Below are 6,168 nucleotides of genomic sequence, written 5' to 3'. Positions count from 1 at the left end.
CCGGCGCCGCTTTGCTCCTTTGCGTACAAATGACGTCACCGGCGTTTATTTCGCCTCTCATTTGCATAAATTTACATAAGGCTGGCGCCTCGGTGAGGTGGGCGGGGTCTGAGTCACGCCCAGGCCCCTCCCAGTACAAACCAGTAACTCCCAGTCCCCGTGGTCAGTGACGTCATTCGCGTTTATTTGTGCTCTCATTTACATAAGTTTGCATATCGGCGCGGTGGGCGGGGTCAGAGCCACGTTGGCCCCTCCCACTCCCTCCCAGTAGAACCCAGTAACCCCCAGGCCCCGCCCAGTTTGCCCCGCCCTTGTTGTCGATCTATATAAGGGAAGGGGGCGTGGCCTGATGAGGGGCGTGATCGGTTCACATGTGGGGGAGGGGCAAAGGTTAAACCACGCCCAGAAACCCCGAAACCAGTTTAAACCAGTAACCCCCAAACCCACTCCCAGTCCATCCCAGTAGAAACCAGTGACCCCAAACCCACTCCCAGTCCATCCCAGTACAAACCAGTGATCCCAAACCCACTCCCAATCCATCCCAGTACAAACCAGTGACCCCAAACCCACTCCCAGTCCATCCCAGTATAAACCAGTGCCCTCCAGTCCCCATTCCAGTGCCCTCACCTGTCCGTACTGGTTTGAACTGGGATCTCTCGACGCTCGGCGACCTCCAGGGATCGGCTCAGGGCCAGGGCCCGGCGCTGGGGGATACTGGGAGTTACTGGTTTATACTGGTTTGTACTGGGTTATACTGGTTTGTACTGGTTTGGGGGTTTTCCTTACTGGTTTGTACTGGGAGGGGCTTTAGGGGTCACTGGGACGAACTGGGATGAACTGGGAAGGGATTTGGGGTGACTGGTTTGTACTGGTTTATACTGGTTTATACCGGTTTGGGGTTTTTCTTTACTGGTTTGTACTGGTTTGTACTGGGAGGGGGTTTGGGGGGTTTTTTGGGATTTTTGGGGAGAATTTGGGGGATTTTGGGGATCTAAAAATTCCAATTTTTAGTGGGAATTTTGGGGTCATTTTCTGGGATTTTGGGGCTCTGAAATCCTGATTTTTAATGGGAATTTTTGGGGTGAATTTTTGGCGTTTTGGGTGGGAATTTTGGGGAGAATTTGAGGGATTTTGGGGCTTCAAAAAACCCCATTTTTCAGTCGGAATTTTGGGGTCATTTTTTGGGATTTTGGGGCTCGGAAATCCTGATTTTTAGTGGGAATTTTTGGGTCATTTTTAGGGCATTTTGGGTGAATTTTGGGGGATTTCGGGGCTCTAAAAGTTCCAATTTTTAGTGGGAATTTTGGGGTGAATTTTGGGGGATTTTGGGGCTTTAAAAATCTCAATTTTGGGAGGGAATTTTGGAGTAAATTTTTGGGATTTTGGGTGGAAATTTTTGGGTGAATTTTTGGGGATTTGGGGGCTCTGAAAATCCGAATTTTTAGTGGGAATTTTGGGGGTTTTTTGAGGGATTTTAGGTGGGAGTTTTGGGGTGAATTTTTGGGATTTTGGGTGGAAATTTTGGGGGTTTTGGAACTTCAAAAATTCCAATTTTGGGGTGAATTTTGGGGATTTTTGAGGCTCTAAAAATCCCAATTTTTAGCGGGAATTTTGGGGTAAAATTGAGGGATTTTGAGGCTTAAAAATTTTCAGTTTTCAGTGGAAATTTTCGGGTCATTTTTGGGGATTTTGGGTGGAAATTTTGGGGTGAATTTTTGGGATTTTTTGGGATCGAAAAATTTTAATTAAAATAATCAAATAATTAATTATTTAATTATTTTATTAAAATTAAATTAAATTAAATTTCAATAAATTTTCAGCTCGCCGGTTTTTGTTGTTGTTGTTTTGCTGTCGCCGCGGGGTTTTTTTTTGGTTTGTTTGTTTGTTTGTTTGTTTGTTTGTGGGAGTTTGAGGCAGTTTTTGGGAAAATTTTTCCCCTCAGGTTTTGCCGATTTGGGGATTTTTTTTCTTTTTAAAGCGATTTTTTTCCCCAAAAAATTTCGTTTTTCCCTCTAAAATCCCCATTTTCCCCCCTAAAATCTCCCTTTTTTCCCCAAAATCTCCATTTCCCCCCCAAATTTCCGTCTTATCCGGCAAAACCCCCCGCGCGCCGCCATCTTGTACGGCAACCCCGAGTGGCCAAATCACCCCAAACCCGACAAATTTTCCCTTTTCCCAACCAAAATCTCCATTATTCTCTCTAAAATTTCTTTTTTTTCCCTTAAATCCCATTTTTTTCCCCAAATCTCCATTTTCTTCGTTTTTGTACGGCCAAAAAAAACCCCGCGCGCCGCCATCTTGTACGGCAAGATCCTCAGGGCGCCGCCATTTTGCCGCCCGCTCCTCACCCCTCACACCGCGCCGCCATTTTGTACGGCAACCCCCAGCGGTCAAACCACCCCAAAACTCCCTAAATTTTCCCCTTCCCCCCCAAATTTAGAGTCGGAGATTTCCATTTTTATCTCTAAAATCCACTTTTTCCCCCAAATCCCCTTTTTCCACCCAAATCTCCGTTTTCTCCATTTTGTACGGCACGATCCTCAAGACGCCGCCATTCTGTCGCCCTCACGTCTCCCTCAAACAGCGCCGCCATTTTGTACGGAAACCCCCAGTGGCCAAACCGCCCCAAAACCTCCCGATTTTATCCGTTTTTTCTCCAAATTTAGAAGCGGAAAATCCAATTTTTATCTCTAAAATCCCCTTTTTCCCTGAAATCCCCTTTTTTCCTCCCAAATCTCTGTTTTCTCTATTTCGTACGGCGAAATCTCCGAGCCGCCATTTTGTCGCCCTCACACCGCGCCGCCATTTTGTACGGCAAGCCCCGGAGGCCAAACCGCCCCAAAACCTCCCGATTTTATCCGTTTTTTGCCCCAAAAAAACGAGTCGGATATTTCCGGGTTTTAATTATTTTGAATTTTTCAGGATCCCCCCTCAGCGCAACGTGTCTTTCCAGGGTCTTTTCGGGGTGTCTGAGGGCGCGGCCGAAACGGCCCCGGGGGAGCTCAGCGGGTTTTGAGCGAAGGTTTGCCGGAGAGGGCCTGATTAAACAAACAAAAAAAACCCGAAATAAATAAAAATGTAAAAATATCATTCTGGGGAGGGATTCCCCCTCCCCCCAAATTTTTTGGGGTTTTTTTTGGGGAGGTTTTTTTGGTCACCTTTGGCCGCCAGCTGCAGGTGGTTCCGGAGGCGCCAGCGGCGCTGATCGGCCTCGTGCGTGGCCTTGGCAAATGAGGAGACAGGGGAAGGAGGCAGCTCTTAGGAACAGAATTATTCCTTTTATCCTCTCTATGCCTGTTTAAGTACTGCCTTCCCTTAGGGGGATAACTCCAGCAAACACCTGTTGGATGCCATTGTGTTTTCAGGGATGATTTAGGGATGGCTGCCCATTTCTAGTGATCCTGTTCAGAAGTGATTTAAAATGTACAGTAGTGTAGGCAGAAAGTCAAGCTAGAGCTGCTGTGACAGTGCTTCTGTTACTGATATGTTTGTTCATTAAATCCAGGATGTGGGTGACAAGTTAAGTGATAAAGGTGGTCTCGCATAATTTGCGGTTGTAAGCAGTATTTTCCAGGAAGTCAGCGATTCTGAGTCTTGAAACGCGGCAGGGGAAGAGCAGACCCCAGCAACAGAGACGCACATGCGCAGAGTACTATTCAAGGAAGTCACGCACGCCGGAAACCGGACTGTATAAGAGGAAAAACTAAAACCCTGACTGGCGCGGCAGTGGCGGGACAATGGTTCCCCTGTCGCCCAGCGCTGCATTACCTTGTTGTTACGCTTGCTGTAATTAATAAAATCCTTGATTGGGACAAGCAACGGTGTCAGACTATTCCGTGCAAAATTTTCTCTATAACAATTTGGTGCCGTGACTCGGATAAGAATACGGATCCGACAGAGGGACTAGGGGAGGCGCCCCGCCTGTACAGGCGGCCTCTGGTTCTGAAGTCGGGATCTTGCTCTTACCGACGAACCCAAATTTGTAACAATAAGGTAAGGAAAACCCTATAAGCTCGGTGCACTCGACGTCCGGACGAAGACGCAGGAGACGCGTAAGTAACTGCCCATTGTGCAGGGGAATCCGTCCGGGCTGGGTTGGGATCCTGGAATACAACGTGTGTGCGTGTGAATGAGAGGAGAACTGGCAGCTAGATTCTCCAAGTGAGTGCGGACCCTTAAGTAGTGCGTTTCCCATCGCCCGCGAGGGACTGGGCCACGAAAAAGGGGAAGTGAGTGAGTACACACACGGCTGAAAGAGGGTATTCCAGAAGATGGGACAGGGGAAAAGCAAGCCCCCTCCACCCATGAGACCCCCTTCGGTTCCTAGGGATTCACCGCTGGGGTTTATGTTAGAGAATTGGAAATATTATCCCACCACGGGGGACAAGGACAAAGTTAAGATGTTACACTTTTGTGTAGAAGTCTGGGGAGGACAACAAATCTCCAAGGCAGTTTGGTGGCCCAGGTTTGGGTCATCAGAATTATGGATTCAGGGATTTTTGAATCAGTGGGTACGTGGGAAGGTCCCCTTTAATCAGGAAGAGGCAGATTATGCTGCGGTATGGGTCACCCGCCCAGGGGACCAGGGAGTAGCAATATTCAATCTCTCCCAAATAAAGTTTGAACATAAAGATGAGAAAAATAAAAAAACACAGGAGGAAGAGGAAGTTCCCCTGATACCACCCCCGTATGCACCCCCTCCACCACCACCGGCACCACAACCCCTGCCCCAAGTATTACCGGTTCCTACTCCTCAACCGGACGCCCAAACCCCCGAGGACGAGGGCATTGGACCCACAGTTAGGAGAAGGCGGAGGGAACACGAGCTGCTACCCTTAAGGGAAGTACCTATGGGAGGGGCACAACCGCAACTAGGGTTCGTATCAGTACCTTTGAATTCAAATACAGTTAGAGAGTTTAAAAAGGATATGGGTAGCTTACTAGAGGACCCGCTGGGGGTAGCAGAAAAGCTAGACCTCTTTTTGGGACCTAATATATACAACTGGGAAGAATTACAGTCTATTTTGAGAATTTTATTTACGGCAGAAGAAAGAAATATGATTAGGAGAGAAGGGATGAGGCTGTGGGATTTACAACATGCGCAAGGACCTGCCGGGGACGTGAAATGGCCTCTACAGAACCCTGGGTGGGACCATCAAACCCAGAACGGGAGAAGGGACATGGAGGATTTAAGAAACATTATTATACAAGGGATTAGACAATCTGTTCCAAGAGGACAGAATCTACATAAAACATTAAGTGAAACCCAGAAGAAGGATGAATCCCCCACAGAATGGTTAGAAAGACTGAGAAAAAACCTGCAGTTATATTCTGGGCTAGATCCCGAGACCCAACTAGGACAGGCTTTATTGAAGATGCAATTCGTGGGAAAATCTTGGGAAGACATTAGGAGAAAGTTGGAAAAATTGGAAAATTGGCAGGGTAGGGGATTGGATGAATTACTCAGAGAAGCGCAAAAAGTTTATGTTAGAAGAGAGGAAGACACACATAAAAGGCAAATGAAATTGATGGTGGCAGCAGTACGAGAGGGGAGACGAATGGAAAGACCGCGGGGACTGCAAAGTGGAAACAGGATAGTAGCCCAGAAGGGGGCCCCCAACTGCTACTACTGTGGGAAGAAAGGACATATGAAAAGAGACTGCAGACAGAGGATAAAGGATGAGGCGGCATTCAAAGAAGATTAGGGGGGTCAGGGGCTCTATGTATTGGGGACCCGTACGAACAAAGAGCCCTTGATAAAACTGAAATTAGGTCCCCAGTCACAGGAGGTAGAATTTTTGGTAGACTCAGGAGCTGAGAGGTCTACCCTCCAGCAAATACCCCCTGGGTGCAAATTATCTAAAGATACTGCCCATGTGGTTGGAGCAAAGGGAGAACCCTTCAAGGTAGGGATTGTACAACAAGTTTTAATAGAAACAGAATCTAAATTAGGTATGGGAAATTTTCTCTTAGTCCCAGAAGCCGATTTTAATCTTTTGGGAAGGGATTTGATGGTAGAATTAGGAATAGGTTTGGAAGTTAAAAAAGGGGAGCTGGGAATTAAAATATGTGCCCTTAGGGTTGAAGACGAACAAGAAATTAATCCTGAAGTCTGGTATACCCCTGAGACCGTGGGCAGACTAAACATCTCGCCATTTAAAGTAACCC

Source organism: Chamaea fasciata, unplaced genomic scaffold (genome assembly GCF_029207755.1).
Source record: "Chamaea fasciata isolate MVZ Bird 193981 ecotype frontalis unplaced genomic scaffold, bChaFas1.0.hap1 SCAF_136, whole genome shotgun sequence".
NCBI lineage: Eukaryota > Metazoa > Chordata > Aves > Passeriformes > Sylviidae > Chamaea > Chamaea fasciata.
The sequence above is the reverse complement of the archived record's forward strand: the minus strand, read 5'-3'. Positions refer to the sequence as shown.